The sequence below is a fragment of the Suricata suricatta genome, chromosome 9 (genome assembly GCF_006229205.1).
Source record: "Suricata suricatta isolate VVHF042 chromosome 9, meerkat_22Aug2017_6uvM2_HiC, whole genome shotgun sequence".
Taxonomy (NCBI): Eukaryota; Metazoa; Chordata; class Mammalia; order Carnivora; family Herpestidae; genus Suricata; species Suricata suricatta.
Window position 1 is genome coordinate 48,535,196 of NC_043708.1, and position 27,340 is coordinate 48,562,535.

At 34.8% G+C, this 27,340-nt stretch overlaps 1 long non-coding RNA gene and 1 pseudogene across 3 annotated transcripts in view; both read right to left on the minus strand.

Moving 5' to 3' along the window:
• Window positions 1-27,340, minus strand: part of LOC115302026 — a 231,708-nt gene that overhangs the window by 81,684 nt on the left and 122,684 nt on the right. The window contains exon 1 of one of the 3 annotated variants that reach the window (XR_003913395.1): window positions 26,578-26,713. The exons of 1 other annotated variant lie outside the window; for it this stretch is intronic. This is a non-coding gene — a long non-coding RNA (uncharacterized LOC115302026). Of the gene's footprint in view, window positions 1-26,577; window positions 26,714-27,340 lie in introns of those variants that run through there. One more of the 3 variants, XR_003913397.1, reaches the window with a different exon arrangement.
• Window positions 20,957-21,455, minus strand: LOC115302025 (annotated as a pseudogene).

Consider the following 27,340-nt stretch of genomic DNA (forward strand, 5'->3'; position numbering starts at 1 on the left):
TCTTTGGCATTATGACAAACTTTTCAATACATACAAATTATCATTATGCATGTTTTCCTATAAACATCATTATGAAGGTATAATGTGGAAGTAACAGGAAAAAACATATGCATTTTATTTGAAAGGTTTTTTTAAGCTTGATTTGTTCTTGTATTACATCTTATCTTCTTGTATTACTTTTCCCTGCGTGCTTTAAGGTTTTTTTTGGTTTTTTTTTTTTTATTACTGACTTGAAGGAATTGATCTGTTGTCCCGTAAGGGTTTTTTTCCCTTTAGGTATTTTAGGTTTGATGGATCTTTATGTAAGTTTGATCAACTTTGGGAAATTATCATTTATAATTTATTTCAATATTCTTCTCTTATCCTCTCTAAAACTAAAATTACTTGTAAAGCATGCTTATAGTGGCTAAGCAATACAGACTTTATTTGTTATTTTTAAAAAATCTATTTTTTATTTGGATTATTTCTATTGAGAAATCTTCATATTTATGTTTTCTTATGCAGTGGATATGTATGTCATTAATGTTATTCAATCTTTTTTGTTTCCTAGTGAATTTTTCATCTTACAAAGTACAATTTTTCTTCTGGAATGTTTAATTTGGCTTCCTCTCTTCATGGCCATACCATGCTCATCATCCCTCTGGCTTTTTCAGCACATGAAATACAGCTATAATAGTATTTACTCTCTTTCTTTGCAAATTCTAACATTTGTTATATTTCTGCATCAGTTTTGATTAATGGAATTTTAATCTCTTTAGGTGTTCTATATCTTTCCATGTTAATAAGATTTTATTGAATGCCAGACATATTTCATTTTTTACATTTTCTTCCATTTATTTCATATTTATAGTATATTTCAGATATAGCATTCTATATTTTACAATATCAGATATTTTTATATTCTTACAATTATTCACTTTTAAGTTTTTTTATAATTATCCTTGAGTTTTGTTTTTGAACACATTTCTTTGAAAATAATTTAATCCTCTGACATTTGCTTTTAACAGTTATTTGGCAGAGCAGAGAAGTATTTAATTTAAGGACCATTCTTTCTGACTATGTAGACAGACTATTTCTGATTATGTTAGTCAATGCCATGTGGATGATGAAGTTTTCCAGTCTTGTGCGGGGAGGACACTCTCTTTGGCCCTGTGTACTCCCGCAGTTCTGTTCCCTCAGCTATTTTTGTGCGGTGGTGGTGTTTTTGTTCCAGGTTCAAGGAGTTTCATCACCCACAGGCACTGTCAAGTGCACTTCATGCAGGTCTTTAGAGTCCCCTTTCTCTGAGGCCCTCGCCTCTCCATCATTCTCTACTGCGAATCCTAACTGCCTTCATCCTCAAGCTTTCAACCACATCCCCTTACAACAGGACTGGGCTCCACCTACCTAAGCCACTTGGAATCTTTCTCAGATCATATAGTAGGGAAGCTATAGGGCTCACGTCACTTGTTCCCTGTCTCTGAGGATTGCCATTCTTTGTTGTTTTATGCCTTAAGGCGTCAAAACTGCTGTTCCATATATTTTGTGGGGATAGTTCTATGTTTCGAGTAGGAAAATCAATCTGGTACCCGAGCTGCCATAGAGGCAGTGGTATCCTGAGTAAGGAGAGTGGCCCCGCCAAGCTCCCTCCCCAGGAAATATGCTCAGCATATCAGCATCAAACCGCCAGAACTTTGAACTGGGTCTATGAGTATCTCTGCTTTATCTCAATTTTGGGGGGGGTCACGGGTAAGCAAAATAGGTCCTAAAGTATCAGAAAAAGTCTAAGAGGCTATTTGTTTTAGGTTGGAAATCTCAGAAACATTTTCATAGAAATTAATGGTAATTGCTTATTTGCTTTATGCCGTTTTGGTTTCTGAAAGTTTTTATACATCAAAATGCTCTACTTTCAGATAGTGAATGAAAACTGTAATATTAGTAATGGAGTTCAATAAAGATGTATGATTATTCAGAAGAAGTTTATTGTCCAATTATATATTAATTATTTCCTTCACCTTATTTTTTTTATTAAAAGAATTGAAATATGACACACCACTGATGCATATTCAAATATGAAAATCTACTGATTGTGTGTAATGCATTTCTCAGATACTATAGTTATAAAACATGTGTCAAATGGAGGAAAAATTAGACAATAAACAATACCATATATTTTAATATTTAAAATATCTGCCAAATCTGTTTTTCTTCTTTAACATATATGTTCTGTGTATATTTTATGTTGGGATTGACATAAGCATACATTCACCAATTTATAAACTGTTTATAATATTATGTAGATTTTTAAAACCATTTAAAATGCCACCATGACTGTCTCTAACAAGAAGTAGTAATGTGATTAAAAATATCCTCAGTGATTTATTTTGGCTTTGGGATGAATATCTGAAAAGTATAGGCTTTCAGGACCAAAATCTAGGTTCATATTCTAGATTTGCTAAATTGTTGTTCTGTGTCTTTGAGTAAATTAACATATATCTTTTTTCCTCAATTAATGTGATTTGAGTTTTACAGGTTTTGTTGTGAGGGCCAAATGAGAGAACTACAAAGCACACTGCATAGCAGGAGTCTTGTAAAATAGAATTCTCCTGTCTAAAATTGCTATCACCAATTTAGCACCAAGATTGATGGTCTGAGTTCAGATTTGATATCACTTAACTAAAATTATTACCAATTTAGGTCTGATGTATTAAATCAAGGATGACTAATATGTTTCAATTCACATGCTAATGTTGATGGATTGGTTGTGGCTTCTAGGAGGATTATATTGAAAACATTTCAGTACTGCGTCCAGATTCAGTGGGAAAGGGTTTGGTGATTGATTGGTGATTTCCCATAAGAAATGTTACTCATTTTCTTTATATAAACCTGTAAATACTATTGGCATAATCTGTATAGCTAGGGTTATTAAGAGTTTTTAGGCTAAATATAAACACTTTTCAAGTAAAATATAAAAATAGAATTTTATATACAAACTGGATTCCCTTATTCTTTCAAAGCAAAAAAATGCTTTGTTTCAAAGTCTCTGGCCTATATCTGCAAGTCTACACATTCTTTTATATGTGTAAGAGGTGTTATATATTACTCATATAATATAGGAATTCTAGGAGCAATGGAGATTAGAATAACAATACTAGAAAATGGATATTGGTATTATATATGCTGAACTTTAAATAATAAGATAAATTTAAATGGGCCTTGAGAACAGATACTTCTCCAATCAAAGAAATTTGGAATATTAAAAACTGGTAAATATCACCAACCAAATAATAAAGAGAAATCCCTAGATTCAATAAATGACAAAGATAACTAAAGTCTGAAAATGGTTCTAAGGGACTTAGTCTTAAATGGTGTTCCCATAGAAACCAGGGACCACAAGGTTGACAGAGTTTAGTGTGGATGCAAAGGCAGGTAGAGAGCTGGAATGGAGCTTTCTACACAGTCTAGAATACCATGAGGGGCCCTCCTACCAGTGGAATGAGGAACTGAGAACATTCCACCCTCAAGTCTGGGAAATCAGCAAGGAACTATGTGAAGGGAAGATAACAATAAAAACCAAATAAATAAATAAGTAGCAATTGACATTTAAGAAGTATAGTCATTAAATTTTAAAAGGCAATAAACATTTTAAACAAAATGTTGGGCATATCTGAAGGGAGAATTGAAAGCATAATTAACATATTTGAGCAAATAACCAAGAACATAGGAGAAATAAAGAAACAGAAAATACTAACCAGATTTTAAGAAACAATGGAGTAACATGAGAAGAGTAGGAACTCTAATTTACTTTTGCAGTATACAATGGAGTAAAAGAAAGAAGTTCTATTTAAAGAGGTATTCATTATGAAATTTTCAGAACTGAAAAAAATCTTGAGTCTTCAGATCAAAACAGCAGAAAAGATTCTGAGCAAGAGAAAAACAAATCTGGGCCTAGATATACAATTTTGAATCTATAAATCATAAATATACAAAACATTCTTAATAGTTTAAGAAAAAGTATAAAATGTTGAAAACCAGCCTGAAAACAAAGATCTCATCAACAATGAATGCCTGGAGATAACAGATTAATATCACAGAAACACTAAAGAATAACTATCTACCCAAGAATAATTCTATACCCAGCTATTATTTAAAAATTTTTGCAAACTGCAAATACTATGACACAAAACATAAACAAAAGACAATATTCTATAGATAGACACATTCACTAAAATATCAACCAAAGAACAAACTTCAGTAAAAACTGAAGAAAATGAAGGATCAAGAAGAATGACTACAGAAATCTAGAAACATTTACATAAATAAAACAATTAGTTACATTGGCAAGTTTAAAAACAAGATATAGGGGCGCCTGGGTGGCTCAGTAGGTTAAGCCTCTGACTTCAGCTCAGGTCAGATCTCATGTTCGTGGGTTTGAGCCCCACATCAGGCTGTGTGCTGACAGCTAGCTCAGAGCCTGGAGCCTGCTTCCAGTTCTCTCCTTCTCTCTCTCTGCCCCTGCCCCTCTCATGCTCTCTCTCTGTTTCAAAAATAAATAAAACATTAAAAAATTTAAAAAAACAAGATATAAATAAAATATTTGGTAAAGAGAGTTTTAAGAATTAAAAAAGAAATTTGTCCATACTGATTTATCTTAGACATAGTTAAGCTACATAATCATTTAAAATTTCTAAAATAATGGGAATAGAAAATATAGCTCCCAAAGAAGCACACATTAAAAAAAAAATAAGAAAATCAAATGCAACAAATGATGTAAAAAGAAGATGTAGGGGCACCTGAATGATTCAGTTGGTTAAGAACCTGACTCTTGATTTTGGCTCAGGTCATGATCTCACTGTCATGAGTTCAAGTCACAGGTTGGAGTCCATGCTAGTTTTTCTCTAACATCTCTCTCTTCCCCTCCCTTAATCATGCTCTTTCTCAAAATAAATAAAAATTTTCAGGAAAAGAAGATGTAAATAAAATACATGGTCAAGGGGGAAATATCAGATAAAATAATAAATAAAAATTAGTTTATAAATATACACAGAATATGTTAAATAGATTAAATTTATCTGGAGATAGATACTTCCAGATAAAAATTAGTTTATAAATATACACAGAATATGTTAAATAGATTAAATTTATCTGGAGATAGATACTTCCAGATTAAAATTATTTTTTCACATGCTGTTCAAAAAAGATTTACCTTTTGATAATTTCTGCTGTTCTAGAATATTTCCCTTCAGTAAAGTTACAATGATTTGGTTGACTGACATAGAAACTTGAAAGGGCTAAAAAATAACATGCCAATAAAATGATCATGAAATAGTATGCCTAGCATTATTAATATCAGAGAACTGTTTTTAAGACAAAAATTAAAATTAACCATAAATTGTTTATTGCTAAGGTGAAAATTTAACTACCCATCTATCATAACCATTATTAGTATGGCAAAATGTACAAATGAAAAATGAGTAGACATGGATAGACACAAAATCAGGTGGTCAATTTTAATTGAGACTTATGACAAAAAATTGAATACAATTTTATTATTAAAAATGTCTTTATTATAAGGATAATGTAAAATAAAAACACAATCAATATACCTACTTAGAACTGTGTACTACAAAAGTAGACACTTTTTTTAGTACACATTAAATATTGGCTACAAAGCAAATATCTACAAAAAAAAGAATTATGATGCTATGAAATATAGTATATGACCAAAATATGAAAAACTTAGAAATCAATTAGAAAAAGATGGGTATGAAATTCTTACTTGTTTGAAAATTAAAATAAACAAAAATAATTAACAAAACACAAAAATTTCTTAGTAAGTTTGAAGAAGAAATGACTATGGTAATGTTTGAAACTGAATGGCAACAGCGTTACTATAAATCAGAACCTATTTGAAATCTTGAAAATGGTGTCTTCAAATTAATTTTAAAATACATATTTCAAAAGTGAATCACTAAGCAATACACTACAAATGTCATGAGTACAGCTTATCAAATATGTTGGGTTTTTATTGCTTTCTGGCAATGATAGAATTTTACTTTCTTCTTGAATTTAACATATACTTGACATATTTTGGTCAATGAAATTTGAGGGTCACAATTCAACATGTTATGTTTGGGCAGAAATTTCAAGTGCCTGTATCTTGAGACACTATATCCCTTTTCTATTGCTGCAGCAATTATATAACTGCATGTCAAGATAAGGCCTTCCTCAACCTGATTGCTAAGGGAATATGAGAAGATACGCTGTCAGACAACACGGACATGCAGTATGAATGACAAAAAAAATCTTTGCCAAGATTTTGTAACTGATAGGTATAATCTACACCACTCTGGTCAGTACAGCCATTAATGAATTTAAGAAATTAGAATTATAAATTCAAAATAGTCACTGAAAATCTAATAAAATAGCTAAATCTCAAGAAAGGTTGTCTAAGGAAAAGAAAATAAGATGTAACTGGAATATTAAGATTTTTAAAAGGGACTAATTTGCACAAGCAACAAAACATAAAGAAATTACAATGATATATATGAGACATTTTATACTGAGCAAGTTTAAAAAAATTGAAGCAAAATATGCTAAAACTATTTAAATTAGAAAAATCGACTTAAGCAAAACCTGCATCAAACTGTAGCTTTGAAGAAAGTGAATCAAGTTCCAGAATATCTTTCAAAAAGGCATCAGTCCCAGAGAGTTTTACGAAGTTAACCAAACCTTCAAGACAGAGATATCCTGTATCTTCTTCAAGGTATTTCAGAGAATATGAGAAGAGTTTTACGCTATAATTTATGAAGCTAATTCAATCTTATTAAACAATTGGTAAAAGAACATTAAAAGTAAAATTATGGAACATTGGTTTTTACATTATCAAAATTGTTCTAAATAGTGAGCCTGATTACCCTTAGCGTGAACATGCATTTTCTAGTTGGCCACAATCCAAGCACTCCCTGTGTGTACTGTAATATATTGGAGTTGGGCAGAGCTACTGATCTACTCAGGCATAGAGTAGTTGGGCGATAGAGGGGTGAGCTTTGGGGCAGGTTTGCATCCAGCTTCGGACAGCATATTCAGTTTTCTCAAAGAAGCTTATAAATAGAATTTTCTTTGTGTGTCACAAACTTAAAAAGACTTAGGATCAGTGTCATCTTGTCTTATACCTATTGTAATTTCATACATTTTCTATTTATCACTTCCTTGTGAACTATTTTAGTTTGTTATGGAGTTCTGAGAATTAATTTTAGTTTCACTTAACTGAAAAAATAAAATTGATAATAATAATAAAATAATTCTGAGTGTTGCCTTTGGGTATAATTAATATGGTAAGTCTAAGTTGCACAATTTTAGGCTAAAGAGTAGTTTAAATTCAAGTACATGATAAATGTGACACAATTTCATTGGGATTTTATCTTATTATTTTAATTTGTCAATTGTACATTTAGTTTTTACATGGAGTAAAAATTTATCCTTGGAGTAAGGATTTATCCTTAAATCCACAGACTACAGCCCTAATCTAAGTAAACTATTGAGTCTCAGTTGAGTTAGTGATAAGGTCCTAAGGTGGAATTATGAGGCTATTATCATGACAACAAAAGATCAAACACTCTTTATAAGGAATTGCTAGTTATCTTTGTCCATCAAAGAGATACTATATGTTTAATTCAAACACAACACCAAATATTTTCTTAATAATGTTTCAGGAATTTGTTATAGTTCAATTTCATAAAAAAATATGCCACCAATATTGACTCTACACCTAAGTCTGTTATAGTCAGTTGTGTTATTATTCTCTGCTTTGTGATTTCTACTTTTATCAAGAAAAGTCAATGAAAATTTTTCTTCTCAAATATTTGTCTCTAAACATCTTTGTCATGTTTATATTTGCTGTTTTTCTCAGTTTGAATGATTACTGGACTTAAATGTAATTTTTCTCAATGAAACACAACTTTGTACCTAGTGAGTTGTGTATCCATTGTTACATTTTTTAAAATGGTTGTTTATTATTGAGAGAGGGAGAAGACAGAGCTTGAAGACAGGGGAAGAGACAAAAGAGTGGAAGACAGAGGACCTGGAACAGGCTTTCCACTGGTAGCAGAGAACCTGATGTGAGGCTTGAACTCAAAAATCACAAGATCATGACCTGAGCCAAAGTTGGATGCTTAACCAACTGAGCCACATAGGTGCCCTTGTTACACCTGGTACAAAACCAGCAGGATTTTCCTCATAAAAATTTTGGCATTATTGGGGCACGTGGGTAGCTCAATCAGTTAAGCATCTGACTCTAGATCTCAGCTCATGTCTTGATCTCGGGGTCATGGAATTGAGCCCATGTCAGTCTCCATGAGCCTGCTTGAGATTTTCTCTTTTTCCTTCTGCTCCCCTGCTTGCTCTCTCTCTCAAAAAAAAAAAAAATGCTGGAGTGTAAAATAGGCTAACCATGTTCTAATTGAGTATTTGTTCTTTGGTTTTATTGATTCCAGTGAAAAAAAATCCTTATTTTAGAGTTGAAAGGTTATAAAGACTATGATTTTTAAGTATTTATAATAGTATTTTTACAAAAGTCTATGTTTTGGTATTAGAAATGAAATAAAAGATTGATTTTGATTAAATTATCATATGTAATTTTTTCCCATCTTGCTAATGAAAATAAATTCAAACTCTGCAGTAATGCAAAAAAAGGACCAATTCTACTCATAATATGAAATTGTCACATTTTAATATGTCACTAGCATCAGAATTTGATATAGCATATTATAATGCATTTTTGATGTTTAGAGATCATTTGTTATTATTGCCATTCAATTAGTCTTGCACAGTGCTGGCCAGAATGTAATCCATATTATAAACATTCAGCAGATATTTATTTCATGAATAAATAGAATTTGAAATCTCATTTTATAATTGAAACATCAAAAACCCATCATGTAAATATTTGCTTCTCTCATTCATATGTTTTGCCCTCCTGGCCTTCTATCCTTCATGTACAAAACAAAAATATCTGAGTTTTGATTCTTTTTTTTTACATTTATTTTTTTGTGTGTGACAGAGTGTGAGTGGGAGAGGGGCAGAGAGAGGAGACACAGAATCCAAAGCAGGCTCCAGGCTCTGAGCCAGTGTTCAGCACAGAGACCGACATGAGGCTCGAACCCATGAACTGTGAGATCATGACCTGAGCTGAAGTCAAACACTCAAACAACTGAGCAACTCAGGTGCCCCCTGAGTTTTCATTCTTAACACAATTTCAGATTTCCCCTTTTTAAAAAGAGTATTTATTGAATACTACCTCTTACTGAAATTAAGATAGGAAATATTTTCATGAAATTTATTATACACTTGACCCTTGAATAGGATTTGAATTGTACAGTTCCACTTATTTTTTTAATCACTTAGAGTACAGTTAACACACAATGTTAAATTATTTTCAGGTGAACAACATAATGATTCAAAATGTGCAGGTTGACTTACATGTGGATTTTTTCACTAAATATGGTTCAGTACTGTAAATATATTTTCTCTTCCTCATGATTTTTAACATACTTTCTCTAGCTTACTTTGTGTTAAAATACAGTATATAATACATATAAAACACAAAATGTGTACTAATAGGCTGTTTATGTTATCAGTAAAGCTTTAGGTCAACAGTAAGCTATTAGTAGTTAAATTTGGTGGGAGTCAAAAGTTAATATATGGATTTCCAATTGCACAGTGGTCAGCACCCATAATCCCCAAATTTTTCAAGGGTCAACTGTAGTTATTTTTCAAGAATATGCCCATTAAAAGATTATACACAGTGAAGATTATTGGTAACGGCTCTCTCAATCTTTCTGACATCAGATTTCCACTTAGCCTGCCAATCTGATAATGTCTTATTTTACTCGATTTGTTTTCTCCTCCAAATTCTGGACTGCTTTTATTATAGTTCTGTGTCTTCGTTGTCACTATGGCCATTTTGGTCAGTTTCTTTCTTTTTTTAAAAATTATTTTAATGTCTTTATTTTTTATTGAGAGACAGAGAGAGACAGCATGAGCATGGGAGAAGCAGAGAGAGGAGGAGACACAGAATCTGAAGGAGGCTCCAGGCTCTGAGCTGAGCACAGAATCCAACTCAGGGCTTGAACTCACAAACTGTGAGATCATGACCTAAGCTGCAGTTGGATGCTTCACCGACTGAGCCACCCAGGCACCGCTGCCAGTTTCTTGTCATCATCTACCCCTAACCTGCTCCATGAGCTTCTCAGCTCTTCATACAGATTGGACTAATTTAGGTATACATCGTTCTCATCGCCAGCTCCAGTTCCTTGGAAAGGGTACTCCTGGTGGATCAGTCTATTCTTTCTCTTTGAGGAGGAATTAATTGAAAAATACTGAAAAGAGTAGGCTTTTGTTTGTTTGATGATTGACTTTCCAAACAGTTTTCATAATAATTAGGTTTATAAGTCCAAAAGATGGACAGAGTGTGAATAAAATATCAGGCAAAATTTCCCATTCTCATTTGCAAATATGTTCTCAGCATGTAGTTTGAGGCGCAAGTTGACAAAATTTTTTTTAAAAGCTCTATTTATTCATCAAATAACACTGTTTATAAGTTAACCTTAATAGTGTATATGAATCATCAGACTGTAGTCTCAGTATCCCAACTGTCTGTTTACTATGCATTTTGCATGCCATTTATATCAAATTTATTCAAATAGTCCTAGATAGAACAAACATCAATTTAATATGCATATTTTACAATGCATGGTAAGGAATTTTTATTTTGTTTTATAATTTTATTTTATTTTTCAAATTTATTTATTCATTTTTTTTGGAGAGAGAACAAGAGCATGAATGTATAAGTGGGGAAAGGGCAGAGAAAGAGGAAGAGTGAGAACCCTAAGCAGGCTCCATACTGTCAGCACAGAGTCTAATGATGGGATCAAACTCACGAACCATGAGATCATGACCTGAGACAAAATCAGAATGGATGTTAACTGACTGAGCCACCCAGGCACCTCAGGAATTTTTATTTTAATAGAGGATTTTTAAAATTGACATCTCAGGAAGGATTAAGATTTAAGATCTTATGTTCTTATGAAAACCTTTTTTTTTTTTTTGCATAAACTGATACCTTAGTGGATGTTTTCATTTATCCTCAAAGTAGGCTTATTAACTCATTTTAAAGATCAATAATGATAATGGGAACCTTTCAAATTTCATTTTTAGTAATATGAGTTGCCCTTATTTTCCACTACTAAGATTAAGAATTTCCATTTTGAGCTGTGGGATGATTATTTGATTATTTATTTATTTATGGAATCAACAGAGACAAGCCTAACTCAGATCTCATTGAATTTCAGACCAACGTATTTTAGCAGGGAAATCACTTCAGATGTTGTAATTCTATCAGTTAAGAACTGACTGGAGTCCCTGCTCACTCAACACATTTAGTAGAGTAATTAGCTTTGATACAGATTCATATTTTGTTTCATGGCTTTCTCCATACAATTTTTATTCAGAAGGTGGTTTGTCCTATCTAGAGTATAAAATCTGTGAAACATTTTAAACTAAGTGCAAATCTGGCAAGTTTGGAACTTTGACAATTTCAGAAGTAAAGTAATTACATGCTTTCATGGGAGAATTTCACATTGTTTTGCTGCACTCCCTCTCTGCCACTCCCGAATGCATTGTGCTCAAAGGTATAAATTTGGCAACTACATAAGAAAAATAAGCTTCCTTGTGGTTTTATCTTATTTTCATTATTTTAAGAGAAAATGCCAAATAATGTATTATACATATTTCTATGCAAAGTAATATGTACAATATAAAATATGTTCTGAAATTAATTTTAAAATGTTCATCTCTAAGGAGTTGTTAATAACCTTGAACCAGTAATGTTGAAGGCACTATATTCAGTAGGAGGACAGGTTTGCAACTTTTACAGTATTTTCTGCACTGGCTATTTTTTCCTAACTTGTGCTTACTTGTCTCCTTATTGTTTCCGAGTCTTTAGTACTGAATTCGTCAAAGTATACTTAGTCACTTTATTTTACATACAATCCTTCTATTTCAGTCTTGTGGGTGCCCCACCCACAGTCCCACAGATAACAAATTATTAACTCTGTAATGTGTCTCCTTGCATAGTGAATCCCATGGTCATAACCATAAGCAAATACATTCATATACACACATACACATACACATGCAGTAACACACCTGTATATATTTTTGTTTTATATTTTCAAAAAAGTAGGCCTATATTACATGTTTGTCTGAATCTTGCCTTAATTTTTTGGTATATCATAAAAAATATCTGTAAGTCAGTTGTTATACTTCTAATATACACTGTGAAATGTCAGTACAAAAACAAGCAAAGGGGGAAAAAGAGAGAGGAAAACCAAGAAACAGTCTCTTTTTTAATGTTTATTTATTTATTTTGAGAGAGAAAGAGAGAGAGAGAGTGAGAGAACAAGTGGAGTAGAGAGGTAGAGATAGAATTCCTATCAGCCTCCATGCTGGGTCCACGCTGTTAGTGCAGAGTCAGATGAGGGGCTTGATGTGAGATCAACCATGAGATTATGACCAGAGCTAAAGTCAAGGGTCAGAAGCTTAACCAACTGAGCCTCACAGGCACCCCAGACTGTTGATTATAGAGAACAAGTTGTTGGTTCTCAGATGGGTGAGGGGATGGGTTGAATAGGTGGTGGGTATTAAGGAGGACACTTGTGATGAGCACCATGTGATGCATGTAAGTGTTGAATCACTATATTGTACACCTGAAACTAATATTACATTGTATGTTAACTGGAATTTAAATATTAAACAAAAATAAATGTCAGTATTATATTCTGCATTTGGATATTGGTGTAAATTATGGTTTATCCAACTCTCCACTTACTGATGGTATTCTTTTTGTTTCTAGTATTTATCTAAACAAACAATGCTTCAGTAAACATCTATATGATTGAAATGATTACTTTAAAATTTTTTAATCTGATGGGTATAAAATGATTATTAACTCAGGTAATTTATATTTTTCTGAGTGCTTGGGAAATAGAGAATCTTATATATTTAGTCACATTTGAATTTAATTTTCTAAAATGTCTATATTCTTTGTTCATTTTTTATTTTAGTATTTTTCTTTTAGTTATGAATTTATGAGGTCAAGCTTTGCTTTACCTGAAGATATTATATCTGGACTATTATCTTCTGTTGTGGATCGTTTCACAATTCATATGTCAATGTTTCAAAATGTGAAATGTATTTTATTATTAAACTATTAATCATAGAATAATGCATGCATTTAAAATAAAATAATTGCTATGTGCTTTAATTCCCTCTCTTGCTCTTCTAATTTGCACAAATAACAACTGATAAAAGTTTGGACTTTAAAGAGTTTCCTTTAGATGTTTTTTAGAGCAGGTCTGCTGATGACAAGTTCTTTAGATTTCTTTCATGTGGGAATTCTTTTATTACACATTCATCCTGAAGTACACTTTCACTGGATGTAGAACACTGGGCAGACAGTTCTTTTCTTTCAGCACTTAAATAATGTGCCACCTTCTTACTGTCTCCACAGTTTCTGATGAGAAATCTGCTGCCTTTAGAATTGTCATTTCTCACAGGCAATGCATAGTTTCACTCTGTCTGCTTTCAAGATTCTTGTCTTTAATTTTCAGAAATTTATCAAAAAGTGGCTAGGCATAGATTTCTTTGATGTTATCTTGCTTTCAGTTTGTCAACTTGTTGAATCTATAGAGTTTATGTTTTCTTCTTTTCCTGCCAAACAGAGAAACTGAAGCGCCAAATATTTTCATTTTTTTTCAGCTGCACAATTTCTTCTCTTCCTTCTCTGGGACTCTGATAAACATTCCCTTATTTTGTTATTGTCTCACAACTCACTGTATATCAACTTACTATTTTCCAGTATATTTTCTCTTTGGTATACAGAGACGTATAATTATTGCTTTATCTACAAATTCCTTGTTTCTTCTGTTGTTTCCATTCTGATATTGAGCCCATTCAGTGATATTTTAGAATTTTTGTTATAGTACTTTGTAATTTAAAATTTTCAAATGGTTCTTTTTTATGTCTATTATTTTTTGCTGAGAGTTTTGATAGTTTAAGTACGTTTCAGGAATGTTTGTAATTGCTCATTAGAGTATTTCAAATGACGGCTATTTTAAAATCCTTGCCAGAGAAGTTCAACACTTGTGTCATTTTAGTGTTAGTGTCTCTTTTCTAATTTCAGCTGAGATTTTGTTTAGTACGATGTGTTCATTGACTAGGGAATATTCCCTAGTTACTTAACAAAACAAAAATCTATGTGTTGCAGTGAATATATTTTACAGTTGTGATTAAAATCCAAAATCAGTTGACTCTTCAGTAACGGAGATTATTTTATATAATCTAGGTGGGCCTGATTCAATCAACTGAAAAGCATCAAAAGTGTCATTGAGACTTCTCTATAGAAAAAAGCTCTCTTGGGGGCACCTGGGTGGCTCAGTCAGTTGAGCATCAGACTTCAGCTCAGGTCATGATCTCACGATCAGGGAGTTCGAGCCCCGTGTTGGGTTCTGTGCTGACAGCTCAGAGCCTGGAGCCCAGTTTGGATTCTGTCTCCCTCTCTCTCTGCCTCTCCCCTGCTCATGCTCTATTCTTTCAGTCTCTCAAAAATGAATAAATGTTAAAAATTTAAGAAAGAAAGAAAATGTTCCTCTGAAGATTACAGCTTCAGCCCATCCCCAATAGGTCTAGCATATTCCTCCTGACAGCCTGTGTGATGACTTTTAGACTCATCTAACTAGCCTCCAGAATCAGGTAAGCCATTTTTTTCCCCAAAAAACTTCTTAATATAAATAGTCTACAGGTTCTTGTCTGGTTAAATCTTGCCTGATATAACTACTCATAGAATGACAAGTAACTTTGCACTCCATCCTAAAAATATTCTGTGTCAGAAGACTATATGGTTCCTTTGTAAATCTTCTATTTTATTTTTAAATATTTATTATTTTTTGAATTTAACTTTTTTTTTGAGAGACAGAGAGAGAGAGAGAGAGCATGTGAGCAGGGGAAAGAGGCAGAGGAGAAAGAGAGAGAACCCCAAGCAGGCTCCATCCCATGCCCCTGGGATCATGACCTAAGCTGAAATCAAGAGTCTGATGTTCAACTGACTGAAACACCCAGGCAACCCTATAAATCTTCTGTTTTAGAAGATTTTTAAAGATGCATTTCCTGACTCATTTCTGTGGGTTATACTTCAAATGTGTGTTGGTTGCCATCTCAATACCAAGAGAGGTGGAATTTAGAAAGGCATGCAGGAAATAAATTACATTGTGAGGAAATACGAGGCATCAGGAATTAAGAGTGATGGGAAGCATAAAGATATAAGTAAAGATAAGACTATTCTCTTGAGTGTTTAAAATTGCGTTTGCCTGTTAAAGCAAAAATAATTATAAAATGGTTAAACCTGACTCTCAGTGTATGAAGAGATAATATTTCAGATAACTATTTGATAAAGGAGAAAGGGCAAAAAAATGCAAATGGTGATAAGGTATCCACATTTTACTTGAAGTTGTAATCTACGGTCTTAATAACCACAGTCCTAGGTATTTACATATATAAATTTAAAACGTATGTTAACACAAAATACTGTGCATGGATGATTATGGAAGTCTTATATAAGCTCCAAAACCTGGAAGTAACTAAGATTTCCTTCAACATGTGAAGGACATGTGGGATAGTACTCTGTACTATTCACTGACAAAAGGAATAAGCTATTGATACAGATAACAAATATGGATGGATCTGAAACAAGCTCTGATAAAACAAAAAGCCATACCCAAAGCATAGTTATGTAATTCCATGTATATGACATTCTGAAAAAGGAAAAACTATTGAGAAAGAGAACAGTTAATGATTTTTTCCCTGGATTTTGAAGAGAGCAAAGATTTTACTACAAAAGAAATCTACATATGGAAGCAACCTAAGTACCCATATATAGATGAATGGATAAAGAAAATTTGGTAATTGAATCTTACTCAGCTATAAAAAAAAGAATAAAATCTTACCATTTGTGACAACATAAATCTGCCTAAAAAGTATATGCTAAGTGAAATAATACCATGTGATTCACTTCTATGCAGAATCTAAAAAGCAAAACAAGATACAGACTAATTAATTCAGAGAACAAACTAGTGGTTGCTTGAGAGAAGGGGGTTGGATGGAAAAAATACATAAAGGGGATTAAGAAGTGCAAAATTGCAGTTATAAAATAAGTAAGTCAAGGGGATGAAAAGTCCTGCGTAAAGAATATAGTCAACAACATTGTAATAATACTGAATGGTTACATATGGTACCTATACATATGGTGGGGAGCACTGGGTAGTGTACTGTCCAAAAGCTATGCTGTACACCTGAAATGAATATCACAATGTCTGTCAATGATACTTCAATAAAAAAAAGAATGTGCACGCAAATGTTGAAGGTTATGTAATAACTCCTCTGTATGGTACAGGAGAGTATCCATGACTTTTGTATTTGTCCACATCTGTATATCAAAAAGAGGGAAATTTAATATAAGAAAATTTAAGAATTGACCAGGATGTTGGAGAATCCCAAGATGAAATACAGACTGACACAAATAGGCTGTACATTAGATAACACATCGAAGCAGGGACATCTTAGTAGAAATAAGCACACTCGGCACTCAGGTTTTAGATTATAAATATCCATTCTCCATGAAAAGGAACTAGATATTCCCATAGAAATTACTGATACGAAGCCTAGAGCAGGAAAAATAGATGATGAGTTGGAGCACTTTGTAGTATTAGAATTTAGTAAGTGCTGAAATAGGGGGAAAATGTTGAAAAGAAATAGATTACATCAGGACACAGAAGGCAATGTGAAAGAGTTCCTGATGGTCAAAGCTGGAATAACTGAGCATCAAAATAAATAACATAGTATTGGATTGTAACTCAAGTCATTAAATAAATATCAAAAGTTCATAAATGCTTGAGAAAATAAATGGCAGGAAAAGAACAATTTTTTTTCATAAAGAAGAATACCAAATAGTGTATGTAGAGATTTCTCCCACTAAAAGGTAGAATTTATGTCTCTGCCCTGTGAGTGTTGGCTGGACTTACTAATTTCCAAAGAATAGAGTACAGAAAGGAAAAAAAAGCACAGAAAGGAAAAGAAGAGTAACTTTACAGTGGAGAAATCTGACAGCGTCCCCTTTATTGGGGGATCAAGGTTACCATCACCAGTAATAGGCATGTTGATATATGACATGATAAGAAGGCAGCCTCCCCTCTGTGGGATTCTTCTCCAAAATCCATAACCCCAGTCAAAATCATGAGAAAGTACCATTCAAACCCAAATTAAAGGACATTTTACGAGATACTGAGCAAATAGTTTTCAAAAGCATCAACATCTTGACAAACAAGCAGAGTGAGTGAGTGTCACAGAAGACAGTGTTACTGTTTCCAGAGGACTTCATAGTCTCTTTATTATTATAGTCCATCACTTAAGAACTCTTAACGGCTCTGAGTTAATTTTGCCAGGAAACATTTTTGCATTTCATATGCCTAGGATAGTGCCTGGCACATTATGTTCTGTTCATTTTAAAATAATATATTAATTGGTTTTGATAATCAAAGTAACATATGTGCTACTGATTTTGCATCCCATCCCTGTGTAGTTCTTTTTCTCCATTAACCTTCATCTTGCTACTTAGAATTCCACAGACTTGCGCTATAATTCTTTCAACATGCATTAATGTTATATAGGCTTAGTATGAAAGAACAGGGAGTCCACCGGGCATGCAAGGAAAAGAATACCCTTTAGGATTCTCTTCCATCATCTTTTCATCACCAGGTTTTGACCACTACCTTAAGGCAGAATCGTTTCGGGGCTTCAGGCATGTGCATCTAGACTCTCCTTCGGTTGCGTCAATTCTCCCAATTAATCGTTTATGGACATCTCTGCTAATCTGCAATATGATTGCTTATAGGCTTTTATGCTCCCTTAGATTCACTTTGGTATAACAATGCAATTTAGAAACTTCAAAATAAACTACTAGTATGGTTTTAGAAAATAATGAGGATAAATATATGTAGGAAAAAAGCTTTTTCTCCTGTAAAATATTGATGTCATTAGTCGCCTTTGTCTTTTTAGGGGAGATGTTTTATAAATTTAAATTATTGCATTAATCAAAGGTATATTGGTAAGCCAGTTCTCTAAACTAAACCAAAACAGAAATTAACTGATTTGCAGTATTTACTAATGTCCATGGTATAAATGCTCCACCATGACCAAATTCAAGCAACTAATATGGTGTCACTGAATTAGAAACAAAGCCACAAATCAACTCCCATAAGCCTGTGTGAATCAACTTCAGGGCACTGGAGCACTAATCCAATTCTGTACCGTCTTGACGTGACAGAAACGGTAAAATTTTCCTGTTACCTTCGAACCTGAAGGAGACTGTGTGCTAGGATTAAAGGGTCTCAAAGCTTGTACTCAGCAGTTCAGAGAAGCTTGTTTTTCAAATAAACCTGAAGCTGGAGGCAGTCAAGCAATCAGACTTTCAACCAGATGTTCTAGGTGAAACAATTAAATGCTAAATTTAATTTAACCAAAATTAACTTTGATTTTTAAAAATTTTAAAACCTTGAGATGAGTTACAATATAATCAGGTTTGGGGCGTCTCTTGATCCCAGCTTAGGTCACGATCTCATGGTTTGTGAGATCAAGCCCCTCACAGGACTCTGGCTGAATGCACTGAGAGCATGGAGCCTGCTTGAGATTCTCTCTCACCCCATCTCTCTCTGACCCTCTCCCACTTTCTGTCTCTCTCTCTCTCTCTCTCAAAATAAATAAATAAACTTTAAATATATATACATATATATAAATATATATAAAATCAGGTTTTACAAGATTATTTATTTGGTGCCATTAAAAAAATGAAAGCCAACTTTTCAAGAACTTTTAGGTTTATGGATAAACTGAATGTGAAGTAAAGAGAGTTTAATATACCTCCTTATTACCACTATCCACACACACACACACACAGTTTCCCTGGTTATTAGTATCTTGTGTTCGTGTGCTCCATTTGTTATAGTTGATGCATTATTACCTAAAGTCTATAGATTACATTAAGATTCACTCTTGCTGTTGTATATTGCACAGCTTTTGACAAATGGGTAACCATGTCCACCATTACAGGATCAGACGGAATTGTTTCACTACCCTAAAACCCCCCATGCTCCACCTATTCATTCCTTCCTTCCAAAACTCTTCGCAAAAACTGATCATCTTTCTGTCTCCATAGTTTTGTCTTTTGCAGAATGTCATATAGTTAGAATTGTTCAGGGAGTAGTTTTTTCCGATTGACGTCTTTCACTTAGTAGCATGCAGTTTAGTTTTCACCATGTCTTTTTGTGGTGGTATTCCACTGTGTGGTATTCCTTTGTCTTGATGTATCATAGTTTATCCATTCACCTACTGAAAGACAACTTGGTTTGCTTTCAAGTTTTGGCAACCATGAATAAGGCTGCTACAAACATCCATGTGCACGGCTTTGTGCAGACATACATTTTTATCTCCTTTGGGTCATACCAAGAAGCATGATTGCTGGATCATATGCTAACAGTTTTGTAGAAACTGCCACACTCTTTCCCAATGTGTTTGTACCATCATTCATTCCTGCAAACAGTGAATGTGAGTCCCTGTTTTCCACAATCTCATCAGCATTTGTTATTGTCAGTGTTTTCGATTTTAGCAGATCTAAAAGGTGGTATCTCATTCTTCAAGTTGCTGATCATCTTTTCACATTCTTGTTTTCCATATATACATTTTCTTCACTGCTTTTGAAACCAGAACTTCCTATGTATGGAATTAGCTTTGTTTAAGTGTTAGAAATAAATGGAGAGTTAATGCAAAAAATGCTGGGAGTTAGTGTCAAGTTGGAGCAGGTCTAATTGTTGAGAAAGTTCACAAGAAGGACATGTAACCATTTTGTAAAGCTAGGAACAGGAAGGGCAACTTTTACTGATCTTAAGACAGAATCTAAGACTGTATGATTAAGATGGCAGAAGATCCAGTTGTGGGGAGAAAAATCTGACACTTGCATGCTGAACTATTATAATGTTATTCTCTCCCATTAGTGAGCTATGATCATTAACGTGTTGATTCATATAACAAAGGTAAGTAAAGTTATTTCAGAATCCATCTTATGTAGGGCCTTTCACACACTGTCCCATGTTCAACTCCACACACGTTTGGAATTTGAACTGAAAGCCCCTGAGAAGTTCATCTTTTTTCATATTTGTAAATTAGTGAAGCTAAATTCTATCAGAGACCTAAAGAGAAATACGTTTTCCTAAAACATCAGTTTTAGCAACAGAGAATAAAAAAGAACAACATGAAAGCCACTGTGGATATCAGAAAATAAGTCCTGCGGTAGATTCAAATTTCTCTTGCCTTTCCAGTTCTGTCTGAATAAATGATTTTTTAAAGAATGCTTTAAACATAAAAGCATCCTGTAAGTGCAGACATAGAAGTAAAGTAATATTAAAATAGATACAAGAATATATGAAAGTGCAAATTCAATACCAAATAAATAAATTTGAGGTGGGTATTGAAATAGGAAAGACCACACCAGACTGGGTTCACAGGAGACAAGATCAACAAATGAGAAAAGTAGTAAAAGTTATGGAAACATCAACTTCCTCACAACATCCACATGGAGAAGTGATATGTGTTTTCCAGAAAACTACAGGTAGATCAAGCATATGTAGCCTGGCCTGTTACCCGAGACAGACATTTATTCAGAGTTACACAGAAACCAAAGTGCAATTTTTTTTCCACGTAAACTGCTCACTTAGTAGCATTGGTTCTGCAACATAATGGCTTCCAGTCAACACGCGGAGCTGCCAAGCGGCGGCAGAACACGGTGAAGCTCATAGGGGTGAGTGGCGGGCTCCTATTTCTTCCACTCGCTCTGGTTGTTGTTCCACTTGGCTGAGAAGCCCTGCGTCAGCCTGGCCCTCATGTTCAGTATCCTCTTGGTCCATTTGGCCACCTGTTCCTAGTCAAAGGTGTGTGGGATGATACCCTACACGTATTGCTTCTCCCCCATGAAAATGAAGCCAGTCAAGCTGATGAAGACATGGCGGTGCCCATGATGGTCTTCAGCTCCTTCCTGCTCCTGTTCATTTCAGCAAAGCTCTCTTTGAATGTGGTACAATTCAGCTTTTTCATTAATGGAGAGGCTGCTCCAGGGAGTCCTCTACTCCTTCAAGGTCTCCTGCCTGGCAGAGAGGTTCTTGACGTGGATTTGTCAGGCCAGGGATTGGTGGTGGGCATAACTCGGGGGAGAGCATTGATTTCACTCTCCAGGACACTTTCATGTGGGCTCATATACACACTGCGGTGGGGATTGCTTCCCTGCCAATTAGGCTAAAAACTCTGGTAGCCAACATTCTGCCACTGTTACCCACCACTCCAAAATGCAATTGCTGATCCAAATATAAAAGAATTAAAATTGTACTCAAAAGCGAAACAGGAAATTAAGATTGACAGATTTGCTGAAAATCTATGGTGAAGAAGAAAATGGTACATCGCAATATATACTTTCAAGTATGTTACCAACGTGGTCATTTGGAAGGCAAAATTCTGTTTATTCTTAACTACCCATGATTATCCACAAAAATAAAAACATGAAATTGCATGTAGTGAATTTCCATAATATGGAAATTATGTTTTTGGATTAAGAATAAACAACTCTGAAACTGCTTGGAAATCATGTTATTTTTAAAGTACACAATATTCGATGTTCCCATGAGCATGACATTATAAATATTTCACAAGCATATATAGTAATAAGATGATGTACAATTTCAGACAGAGCTACAAGATGGTAACTCTATATCCTGGAGTACTTGTGAGCCTGTTTACTGCAGTAATCATGACAGAACTTCTGGAAACAATCCTGTAAAGTTCTATTATTTCACTTCGTAACACATTCACCAAAATGATAATTAAAGTATCATATTGGTGACCTGATCTAAGAGTTTTCTCTTAAAATGAGTTTATTATTGGGGCACCTGGGTGGCTCAGTCAGAAGAGCATCAGCTTTGGCTCAGGTCATGATTTCATAGTTTGTGAGTTCAAGCCCTGCATCAGGCTCTGTGCTGACAGCTCAGAGCCTGGAGCCTGCTTTGGATTCTGTGTCTCCCTCTCTCTCTGCCCCTCCCCCAGTTACACTCTGCCTCTCTCTTTGTCTCTCAAAACCTAAAAGAGAAAACATTAAAAAAATTAAAAAATGCATTTATTATTATGTCTTATTTTTTTTTACAATAAACAGCAATATAGGACAGAGACAAAGAATTTTATTTAATATGTATTAACATTTTGAATATGAATATATGGATAAAAAGACAAATAATAATCTAACTAGTGTGTAGTTTTCGTGCTAATTCATGATTTAGTGGCAACCCACCATATCTTAAGTTGCCTAGGAATGTGTGTTCCTCTGGTGCTTCTCTAGTGTTTAACCTCTTTTCCTTCACTCCAATTTGGTAACTCTTGTACCTGCCTCTGACAAACATTTTTTGCTTCTTGATCATGGACAGCTTCTCCCTGATATTAATGTTTATACTCTAAATCCAGAGAGCTCCAAGACTCTGTCTCTAATCTTCAGATTTTCAATATAATTTCAGAGGTACACTGTTCCTGGTCAGCTTTAAAGTTAAACTCTTCATTCAATCTCACTAAAATTAGAAACAGGAAATAATATCGCTTAGTGTTAGGTAGAAACTGGATATGAGTAGAGGAAGGAAGGCCAGAAGGCCAAGTCCCAAGTCCCTAAGTGTACTAATAGAGACATGAACTGGAGGCAATGATGGTAATAAATAAGATACATTAAAAGCCCAGGAGCACAACATCCTGACCTTGTGGCTTCCAAGACCTTGGGGCTGACGGATCAAGAGCCATCGGTGAGAAGTATGTGCTCTCCTCTTCTACCTCTGCCCCAGGATATCCCCTGGTCTCATGATAGTGATTGCATTGTGGTTATAACCCCCACCCCCACCCGCCAGAAAAGGCTGCGTGACTATTGGAGTGCAAATCTGATAGGTCAAACACTCCTCTCAACCTGTGGAGGGAGTCTCCCAAATGATTGGAAGCAGCCTCCATTAGAGACCACCCCAATACACCTCATGGCTCCTCCCAGCTCAGAAAGACACAGCAAATAGCCAATCTCAAAACAACCTAGGGCCGGTCCCACCTCATAGGTCCTGTCAGTGCTCCCACCTTGAGGGTGTACTTTCGCTTTAATGAACTGCTTTATACTTGCTACTCTCCTTCTGGCTGTCTTTACTGAAGAGTGGATCCCCACATCAATCTTCTTGTGGGGAATCGAAGGACCAAGACCTCCATTTACACAGCGCGGACTCTCCCACTGGTAACATTAGTACTTCTCTAATTTAACATCAGCAATTCAAATACTCTTTTTAAAATATTCAAAGAGAAAAAAGGAATTAAATTGTGTATTATTAGAAAAGAGTGTCTGAAAAGAAAAGAAAAGAGAAGAAAAGGAGAAAAGAAAAGAGAAGGCAAGGAGGGGAGGGGAGGGGAGGGGAAGGAAGGAAAGGGAAGGGAAGGGAAGGGGAGAAAAGAGTCTCAATTTTCAACATTAAATCTTGGTTGTTGACTGAAAAAGGAGGAGAAGGAGAAGAACAAGCAGCAGTACCTCCTGAAAACCTAGTAGGAAAGACTTGGAAGTTTGTAAAAGTAACATCTCATAAGATAAAGATGTTCCCACATAGCAGCAATGGGCAGAAATGGTGAAGGCCATGAATGCTGCCATCAAGCAGTCCTCAGTTCAAGCCAACAGACACACCAAGAGGGAGATCATGCATTCTTTGAAAATCATAAAATATATTAGGTTTCATATGACAAAGAAAGTATTTGCACAAATCCTACACAGTACTTTAGTTTCAATTTCAATTTCACAGACGCTGTTATTTTACCCAAAGGCTGTATGACTTAAATGCCTATCTTGGAAACATTAATCAGGCATTGTCATAGAGATATCTCTTAAGAATAATGCAGGGTACTTTTTGGTAATAAAATTCGACTTTATCGTGACATTAAAATTATTTTAGGAGACAAATTATTTTAGTATTACTTAAGTAGCAAATAGAGAATCTGGTGTAGGATAGAACATTTAGAAGTTTATCAATATTGATGCTTATACTAAGAGGGAAAGATAGAGATAATATTATATGTAGGAGATATAATGATCATTTATTCTAATTAGCCAGGGGGCTCAGTCTTCTAGTTATCTCCTAAACCTGATTTCTCCTCTTTCATAGCATTAGAAATTCAACTGGCTGCATGACTTTCCAAAATAGAAGTTTCATTTCCCAGACTCCTTGCAGCTAGCATTAAGTCCTAGAAGTATTATTTGATAGGTTCTAGGAATGTTCTCTCCTGGGATGGAGCGTAGCTCTAAGGCACTGCCATACTCTTTGAAATCAGACTGCTTGGGTTTGAATGGTTGGCACATAGGTAGTGCTTAGTAAATTTACTTATTGTGCTATAAAGACATGGCTATTAACTTTTGATGAATTTGATTTTTTAAAAAGTTGCTTAAATAGTGAAGCCTTTAAAAGAGTTATAACACTAATATCCTTACAGATACATGATACTTTATATCATGATCTCTTTAAGATCAGGTTATTCAGACAAAAAACCTTCTATTTTGCTGTCACCCCTCTATGCTCCGCCAGAAATCTATGCAGCAGAATGATAATAAAAGGCTGCAAGTTTGCAAAATGGCATTCTTTGGTGTTTTCAATCCCAGCCATTTAATTAGAATGTCTAAGTTTAAACACACACACACACACACACACACACACACACACACATTAAAGCAAAGCAAAGCAAAAAACAATAGTAACAAGTTTCATCCAGATTTTTAAACCATCCGTAGCCTCATCTTAAAAACCCTGTTCTTGGGAAAAGTGAAGAATTTTTCTGTTCTCTAATGTGATGTATTTAAATTTAGCTTTAGAAATTTTAATGTTTGGGGACACCTGGATGGTTCATCTGGTTAAGTGTCCAACTTCAGCCCAGGTCATGATCTCCTGGTTTTGAGCCCCACGTGGGGCTCTGTGCTGACAGCCTGCTTCGGATTCTGTGTCTCCCTCTCTTTCTGTCTCTCTGTCTCTGTCTGTCTGTCTGTATCTCTTGCTCTCTCAAAAATAAAAAACATTTAAAATTTTTTAAATTAGCATTTGGTTTGCACAGCCAAAGCTCACGTACAACCACCTAAACTGAATGATTTTAAATTTCTCTCTATGAAAACTTTTCCTCCTGTGGAATGCTTTTCTAAACTTTCCTGGCTGCAGGGGAAAGATCTTCCCCCTGTTGCCAGACGGCCCCCTTCTTTGAGCTACCACAGTTTCTCCTCTTCCAGGGCTCAGCTTCCTGTATCCACCTCGAGCCACAGCTTTGTCACAGGGCTGGCAGACTAAAGGGCTACCCCTGGGGCTCTGTCTCAGGTTCTTCACTGAGCACTCCCGCCTGTCCTCTGCATCACATTTTCAGCTAGTCACCTCTCCCCATCTTGTCTGCGTCCCAAGACTGGAGATATTTACACAGCTTCCCTGACATACAGAAGTGCCATCATTTCTGCCAGGTCAGACCAAATTACCTTGAACACAGCGCATGGTCCTTCCTTTACTGTGGGCATGCCATGCCTCCAGGTGTCAGCTTGGGAGACAAGATGTCCTCACAGCACCCAGGGATCTACCAGGTCAATGGGTTTTTTCCTTCAAAATCCCCTGCTGCCTCTACTCTTTTTACTCACCGATATTCTCTGTCTTCCTACAACACTAAAAGAATATTTTCCAGTCTCCCTAGAGCTAGGAGGCTGTCTTGGCATTTTGGGTGAACTAGGGGTGGAAGAGATGCCTTGCACATTGTAGGATATTTATCAACACCCTGGTCTCCACCTGCTAGATTCCAGGAGCTCTATCCCACCCCAGTCTCCTGGACCATTCAGAAATGTCTCCAGATTTTGCCAACTGTTTTCTGGTGGGCGGTGGGCAAGGGCGCAAAATCACTTCCAGATAAAGAACACTGCTCCAGCAAAATGATCCACAATTCTCAAACCTCACTCTTCAAAATGTTTAAAATATACTAGAAGTACTCTAAAGTTTTTCAAGGGCAGTCGTACTTTAGGATAAAAAGCAAAGCCTTAGCAAATATTTTGTTTTCCATCAAACAAATACCCCTTGTCCCATGAAAATATTTCTAAATCTGCGTAATTGAATGACATGATGGAGGGTGGGGGAGGGAAAAAAGGAGGCAATTTCAAGAAAAAAATCAATATCTCAAAAACTAAAATATATTATTCTGTCACATGTATCTTATGTCCTTACTGGTTCAGTCTTCTGATTTGATGGGAAAAATAGAGAACATTTAAATTATTTTTGGAAGTAAGTAGGATGTCAAAATGATTTTCCTCATTGACATGCTTCTCCCATAGCACATGAAGCATAGTGCCTCGGGATATTACTATGTAGTAGTTCATACCTAGTATCATGGGGTTACAAAGTCTGTCTCTTCGCTCTGTACTTCTTTCTTCCATTTTAGTGACTTTATTCCCAGGGTTCAGCTTCTGAATGGGATTCCTCTACCATTCTCACTGATCCTATTCCTCTAGCTGTGAGTACAGTGGAACCACATGATTTTAGAACTCTCTTTGCTTCAAATCTGACATCATTAATGCACGTGGTCTGTTACATATACAAGACTTCATTGTGACAGCTTTTATTGACTGGAGGAGTTATTTTATCTTACCCTCTTTTTTCCAACTTGTGAGGCTTGCTCTTAGTTTAATTGTTCCCCTAACAGTACTATATCCTTCCTCTCAATTTTTATAGTTTTTAAAAAGAATTTTTGTTTATAATTTTAATTTTTTTCAATATATTTATTTTTTGTTCCTGTGCCAATCATCAAGGTTGTCCCAAAGGTTTAATTGTTGTGTCCTGTGGAGAATGGCTCTGTTTTGGCATTCTTAATTAAATTTGATTTATAGAACCCTTCCACTCAAATCATTTTTTTCTTAAATTTGTTCTTATGAATCCATAGGATAATTTGGCTTCAGAAAAAAACATTATGGAGTCATTTTTGATTTTTTTTTTTTTCTCTCACAACCTACATTCAATCTGTCAGGGAGTTCTGATGGCTCTACCTTCAAAATATATCCCTAAGCCAACAGTTCTGGTTGAGTCTTTGACATTTTACAAGTGATATACCAGTGTCTTGACATAGTAGGTACTTAATAGTATGTGTT